The 7,454-nt window shown below is 32.8% G+C and overlaps 1 long non-coding RNA gene across 1 annotated transcript; it reads left to right on the forward strand.

Moving 5' to 3' along the window:
• Window positions 1-6,233: 6,233 nt before the first annotated feature.
• Window positions 6,234-6,948, forward strand: LOC122272721 (uncharacterized). The gene is made up of 2 exons (XR_006227244.2): window positions 6,234-6,554; window positions 6,638-6,948. It is a non-coding gene; the product is annotated as an uncharacterized lncRNA (long non-coding RNA).
• The last annotated feature ends 506 nt before the right edge of the window (window positions 6,949-7,454 follow it).

Consider the following 7,454-nt stretch of genomic DNA (forward strand, 5'->3'; position numbering starts at 1 on the left):
ATAAATCGCTTTTATCCATAATTCTCGCTTTTTAATTTTACAAAAAGTCAACCAGCATTTGAGAAATCTCAAACAAGAATGAGTAACAATTTTTTAATGGAACAAACAAATGCTTCTTTTGCAACAATGCTTTGATATAAAGCATTGTTTTAAATTATATCTTGCATAAAATTTTCGTATAGCTCTATAACTTTATTGTTGTAAAAGTTTCAACGTTAAGTATTGTTGAAAATATTTTTAAAAATTGGTCATTCTAATTCAAATGAAAGAGAAAATAATAATAGTGATAGGCTTCAGAATTAAGTTTAAAAAAAAAACAGATTTCTTCCATATGTTTTTATTTATTCAAATTATACAATTGACATAGAAAAAATTATTTTAACTTAAAGATTATTTAACCGTTTCTAAAATTACATGTTTTTCTCCCAAGTGTTCATCGTCCCTCAGTGGACGAATCCCAGCAGATCACCGAAGTCAAGCATCACTGGCTTTGATCAGTGTGCGGGTGGGTGACCAGTTGGATTAGTCTGCGTAGGGACCGAGGGTGTGCGGTATGGGTCCTCGTTAAACTGTTCTACCGTAAAATGCTCGACTTCACGTGTAGGTCGCAGCTACTGTGCTACTGTGCAGAGGATCAAAATTGTGGTTGCATGTCCTCGGATCATCCTCAGAAATGTTTCCCAGACCGTCGCCAATAGCCCATTGTGCAGCTCTGGAGCGACGTAAATGAACTACTACAACAACCCAAGTGTTCATCTCTCTTTAGCTAACATATTTCCCTGTCCCAATGGTGACCACTTTAATGAGGATTATGTCGTGTTTAAGCCAGTTATTTTAGCTTAATTATTAAAAAATTGATGACATATGTGAATTTCCAAAACTGTAATTGCATTTTTTAAATACAGTGAAACTCGTTAATAACGAGATCCAGTTCAAAGAAGAAATCGGAAATATTAGGTCGGTAGTCTATTGGAGTTTAGCCATAAATAACCATCTAGAAAGGAACCTATGGTTTAGCCCTTTTATGGTTATGGTTATCATTTCCATTGCTATGGTTTATGGTTTAGCCTCTAGATGGTTATGGTTTAGTCCTCTTTTAACGAACAACTACTGCTTAAGCAAGCAAATTCTTTATGATTTATATAGTTTCTTCTTAATTTCACCTCACCAGCTCAGCTTTCTTTAAAAAAATTTAATGTTTTTTTTTTTAATGTTTTCTTTTAGGTCAATAAATTCCTTTTTAATGTCGACGATGTATTTCGCAGAACAATAATGCAACGAAGAAGCAAGAAGATAGTTCAAAGCAAATTAACTAACTTTTTTTAGTATTGTAGAGAAATAAATAAAAAATAGCTTTTATATTTCTAACTTTAACAAGAACATTTGAAATTACATAATTTTTTTCATGTACCCGTTTTATACGAGCACTCTGTAACGAGAAAATATTACGATCTCTTCGTGTTCGTTATGGATGTTTCGATTGTAGTTATATTAATTCTGATTACGGTTGAGTCGAAGAAGACTCTTCGGCCGAGTGATATCACCCGCTAAACGCTGTGCAATGCATGGGGGAAGTAGGTTCGATTGCCGCTGTTACCCTTAATGTATCTTCGCGCTGTCTTTGTCGGCATCTTACTATCTGTTCTATTTGACAAAGGTTTATAAACCTAAATTGAGCATTCAAGCCCGCAAATGTAATTCCAATAATAATTAAGTCTAACATGAATTAGTTGTTAATGCTGTAGTTCATTTACGTCGCACTAGAGCTGCACAATGGGCTATTGGCGACTGTCTCGAAAGCATCCCTGAGGATGATCCGAAGACATGCCATCACAATTTTGATCCTCTGCTGAGGGGATGGCACCCCCGCTTCGGTAGCCCGACGACCTGCCCGTGAAGTCGAGCACTTTACGATAGAACAGTTTAACGAAGACCAATACCGCACACCCTCGGTCCCTAATCCAAGTGATCACCCACCCGCACCCTGACCGCAGCCAGCTTGCTTGACTTCGGTGATCTGCTGGGAACAGTGTCCTAACGATCAGTCCACTGCCGGACAACATGAATTAGTGCTACCCGGTACTGGGTACCCGGTAAACTAATTCACAATCCAGCGGCCTTTGACGACTCTCGTTTTTGGAGATTTTCCTCTTGGCTGTAATCGGTTCCATTTATAATTCAATGCTTTTATTTCTTTTAAAATTTGTTACCTAAACTAAAAGGGGAAAAAATAAAAAAACAATTTATTTATTTACTTATTATTTTTAAAGAAAATTCTGAATAGAAAAGCCCGTTAAAATCTGTTGTTATGAAAAATCACACCCCATACCACCAGGTAATGAATTTCTTTTACCGTGTCCGTCAAGAAATCTGGTCAAATACCGGCTCCTGTGATTATTTCAACTCATAACTCTCCGTCCCGTGTCAAGTCTTGCCAAGTATGTGTATCAAATATTTCGTTTTTGCTTGATTAAACTTGAAAGTGTTTCTACTTTATTTATCTACTCTTATGCTTCCTAAAATCAGTTGAACAGATTTTAAGTCTTTTAACCCCACACTCCACCCGTGAGCTTTTCAATTTTCAGATTGTAATCTCCACCCGTGAGTATTTCAAATCATTGTAAATTCTGTTGTCACCAGTGATTATTTTTAATTACATAAAACTCTTTCATCCCCGTGGTCATTTTAAGTCATTACTGACTTGGTCGTGACATGCAATCCTATCAAGCCATTTCAGAATGTTTGAATGNATATTCTTCTTTATAAAGGGTGTCCTAAAATTAACGCCAGATTGGAATTTGCAGCCATTTTTGCAGTAAAATTGTTGGCAACCCTGAAAAAAGAACAATTTGACTGCTGAGAGTTTAAGGTTAGCAAAAATGGCCTCCGCGGCTTTGATGTTACACACTCACTCTTTTGTTATGATATGTTGTCATGAGAACAATATTTCAAAATAATGAAAGTCGCGGCTGCCAAACTTACATCATTTTTGAAATATTGTTCAAAAATGAAAACAAGTTGCTGTATCGCATGAAGCTCCATTTTTACTAACCCTAAACTCTCAGCAGTCAAATTGTTCTTTTTTCAGGGTTTCCAATAATTTACTGCAAAAATGGCGGCAAATTCAAATCTTGCGTTAATTTTGAGACATTTTTTAAAACTTTTGCCAAAACTAAAGGATAAAGTATACTTATTAGAAATGGCAAAATAACATTTAAGATTGAAAACAAAATTTGTCAAAATGAATAATGAGAGAGAAAGGTGTCTCTAGAGGTTCGATAGGTGTTTCTAAGAAAAAATCGCTTTTCAATCGGCAATTAAATAGGTTTTGGAGGGTTTTAGTCCCGCTTTCCACAACAATGATTTGTCAGTTATCGACAACAGTGTTTTTTTTTCATTAATTAAACACTAGTTTGCCATCCTAACTCCGTGTTAAATTTTGATTTCATTTTTAGCAAGTATTCTAAAAATGTATATTAAGACTGGTCATTACGGAATTTCCTGTGCACTAATATGTCGCAAAAAATAAATTTAAAAATGGACAAACATTTTAAGAATCGAAAATTACTTAAAAAATAATTATAATTTTGAAATAATTGTTATTGTGGTGAATTTTTTTTCTCTTTCTAAAGATTATTAAAATTACGTAATAAATCATAGTTATTGCATATTTTTCTGAATTCTATCGAATGAGGAACTTTCTCAAACATTAAAAAAGTATATCACAAACGCTTTTCGCTAAAAGAACTATAGTTTTCCTTCAAAAATTTCGCTATTTTTCATTTTTTTATGGTCAAGACTTGTGTACCTGTACTCCTCTTAGTGCACTATTAACTTTCACAAGAAAAAGTTTCAAAAACCTAACGCACTATACAGTGTGTCTATATTTCGTAGAATAATCATTGCTTAATCCAGAGAATAACTCTGAGTTGGTCGCAAATTGAACGGGAAAAGGAATGATTTGAATTAATCCAAAAAAGAAAAGAAAAAAACAGACAATGAATCTGGGAAACAGTAAATTTCAGAAAAATCTCAAACTTAAATAGTGAATTAATTCGGAATTTCTCAAATTTTGAGGATTAGAAAAAAAGTAAGTAAACGGGGAAAAAAAATTCTGAATGTATTTGAAAGAAATACGCAAATCATGAAAGTCTTAGTAGAAAGTGAAAGGGAAAATCTAATTTCGATAAACAGTCTTCAGTTATAGATTTTTTCGGGAAAGATCAAATAATATTTTAGTAGGCTATATTATACTTTTCACTAATATTGATTTATTAATATTTAACAAATGACATTTTTATTTTAGGATACTAACACAGACAGTTTTAATTGTAATTGCTTATTGACCACAAAACTCGAGTTCATTTAATCAAAACGTTATACTATGCATTAAAAACCATTCAAAAGTAAAATTTAGGATTGGTTATTGCACTCCCCTTTTAATCGAATGCATAGATTTGTCTGGAGTCGATGGTATTCCTTTAAGCGGGGTTGACTGTACTCTGAAAATACATCCATAATTTCAAGTACACTTTAAAGTTGTACGGTATTCCACACTGTAGAAAATGGTAATCTGAAAAAAAAGAGCATCGAAAAAAACACCAAACCCACTCCTCATATAATTTCTCTAGAAATAAAGCACAGAAAAGAATCCCCCCCTCCCCAAAAAAAAAAATCTTGCGATAAAAGAAAGCGCCATAATTTTTTTTTCACTTTAACAGTTTTATGAATTAGCGTCCAATTTTATTTCTGCCATTTAGTGAATTAAGCCTGAAAGAATTAATTATCTATTTTAACGAGATTAAATTTTTTTTAACAAAAAAAAAAACTGAAGTACGAGGACTAATTTAAAATTCATGAAAGGAACTTACTCATTTCATAGTATTTAACAAAATTTTTAGGTCTCTTAAGAATTCTTTCTGAATTCCAAGATTAGAGTGGTGATAATGCTTAATCAACAGGTGATTTTTTTTTAATTTATTAAAATGAAATATTTCCTAATTTTTGTCATTATTTTTAACTTATCACAAAATTAACTTGCTGAAAAACTATCATTAATTGATACATTATATATAATACTATCAAGTATACTAAATAATTGTATAATGCACAATTAAGAAAAATCAGAATATGAATTAACATTTTATTTCTGTAAGTTTTAAAAAGTATCTATTTACATAAGTGTGGGCATTTTTTTAAAATGATACTTACACAATCAATACTTAGTAGGATAACTCTTATTTTTTAAGACAGCTTCACAGCGTCTTTTCATCGAGTGAACGAGTGTTTGGAGTTCATCTTTCGTAATCACATGGTGCCAAGAATCAATCACAGCTTCAATAAAATGTCTTTTATTGGATGGGCGTTTTTTTCGTACAAGAATTTTCAAACGTCGCCACAAATTTTCAATTGGATTGAGATCAGGGCTGTTTCCTGGCCATGGTAATATATCTATGCCTTTATTTTGAAACCATGCTTTGCATGCTTTTGCTGTGTGGAAAAAGCTGAATTCAGCTGAAAAATAAATGGTGCGTTGTTGGGGAAGAGATCCCTGATGGAAGGTATCAATTTTGGTTTCAGGACAGTTTCCGCATCCGGCTTTCACCGACCACAGTGCTGACGTGAAATATACTTAGTGGTAGGCGGATCATGGGATAGAGTCCTCTTACCGTCAGGCTAACTGTGGGAGGTTCTCGTAGAGTTGAACATTAGTAGTTTTAAACCCAAAAATTGGGTCGGCTGTTCAACGACGGTTATAAATAAGATAAAATATTACGTTGAATTTAAATAATAGTAAAAAAAACTAACTATTTAATTGGTGCAGAGCAGCATAAATTGCCCCTTTTATTCTCTTGACAATATATAATCAGCAACAACCATCTAAACTTCAAACTTAAACTTAATTAACTTCACGTTAATTAACATTCTAACTTATAAGGAGAAACTTTACGCAAATTTAATACGCCATTTTGCTTATAAATGATCAGTTGGTGCTGACATCATAGGTCACCTGTGTTGGTATCCGCGATGTTCCAACTCTTGAAGTACAAGTACCCAATTAAGTATAGGTAAAAATTATGCTAATAGTCCAGTATTAACGGTCTACAATAACACACTGAAATATTTTATCGATTGTTCGGATAAATTGGAGTGAGCAACACTGATGTGGAGAATGATAAATTGACGTTGATTCATATGTATGGCCTAGACATGTGACCAGCAGTCTTTTGGCCTGTTTACACGATTCAAGTTTTACGTTCAAGAAGCGTTCAAGATTGATTGATATTGATGGAAATCTGTTTTCATCGATGTTGTACCGTGTAAACGATTCGTTCAAGATCTTGGATCCACTTCTTGAATGTAGTAGCGCATGTTCTACAAGACATTCAATTTTTTCTTCTCCCAGCCAATCATCTTTTAGAATTTTGTGATGTCATAGGAAAACGTCATGAATAGCGGGAGGTATTTGATTTTTACGCATTCGCCGTTTTTTTTACTTTCTACGGGTCCTGTTCAATCGTTTTAAAAAATTTTCATCTGGTGTGTGCTTTTTCGTAAGTATTTATTTGTATTTTAAATTCATATTTCCTCCCTTAATTCTTACTTTTTTAATAAAAATGCCATTATTTGTACCTAGATATTTATAGAATGGAGTGGACTCAGGATCAAGTTTTTAAATTAATAGAAGAATACCGGGAAAGACCCCAATTATGGAATAGCAAATTCCCGGAGTATTCTGATAAAAATCTGCGCCAAAGGCATCTAGAAGAGTTGTCTTTCCTATTCGAAACTGATATAGAGACCATAAGAAATAAAATTTATGGGTTGAGAACTCAGTATCTTAGTGAACAGAAAAAGGTGTTAGATTCTCTAACAAGTGGAAGTGGTAATAAGTTGAATACTTTAATAATAAGAACTTATAATTTTTGCATAAATTTTTAATTCCGTGGCCTTCTTTTCTTTTAGTCTCTTATACATTTCTATATTTTTTTTCTAAAACCTCCATAAAAAGAATTTAAGTATAAAATATCCATAGTAAAATAAAGAATTGAAAAGTTCATAAATATTGACTGAGATTAAATCTGTCAGAATATTACTGAAAAAATTCATATATAATTAAAATTAGGGAATGTATTAGTATAGTAAGGGATGATAGAAAATCTATTTCGAGTTTCGGTATATGCGTGTATCTCTACCATTTGATGCCCTGGTCAGTAAGAAAACAATTAATATGAGCTTCTATATTTATTAATAAACTTAACAATGAAACAAATAATAATTAGACTGAAACAAAACAAAAATATATAAGAAATAGGAGCTTTCAAGAAATGCTCCTTCAGGCATGAGTGCATCGAGAACAACTGACAAAAAAAAATAATTTGATTGGCGACGAATTGACGCCGCCAAAAAGAATTAATTCGTAACAAGGGATGTATGATTCATTTTATTGATGA

The sequence above is a fragment of the Parasteatoda tepidariorum genome, chromosome 2 (assembly GCF_043381705.1).
Source record: "Parasteatoda tepidariorum isolate YZ-2023 chromosome 2, CAS_Ptep_4.0, whole genome shotgun sequence".
Lineage (NCBI taxonomy): Eukaryota > Metazoa > Arthropoda > Arachnida > Araneae > Theridiidae > Parasteatoda > Parasteatoda tepidariorum.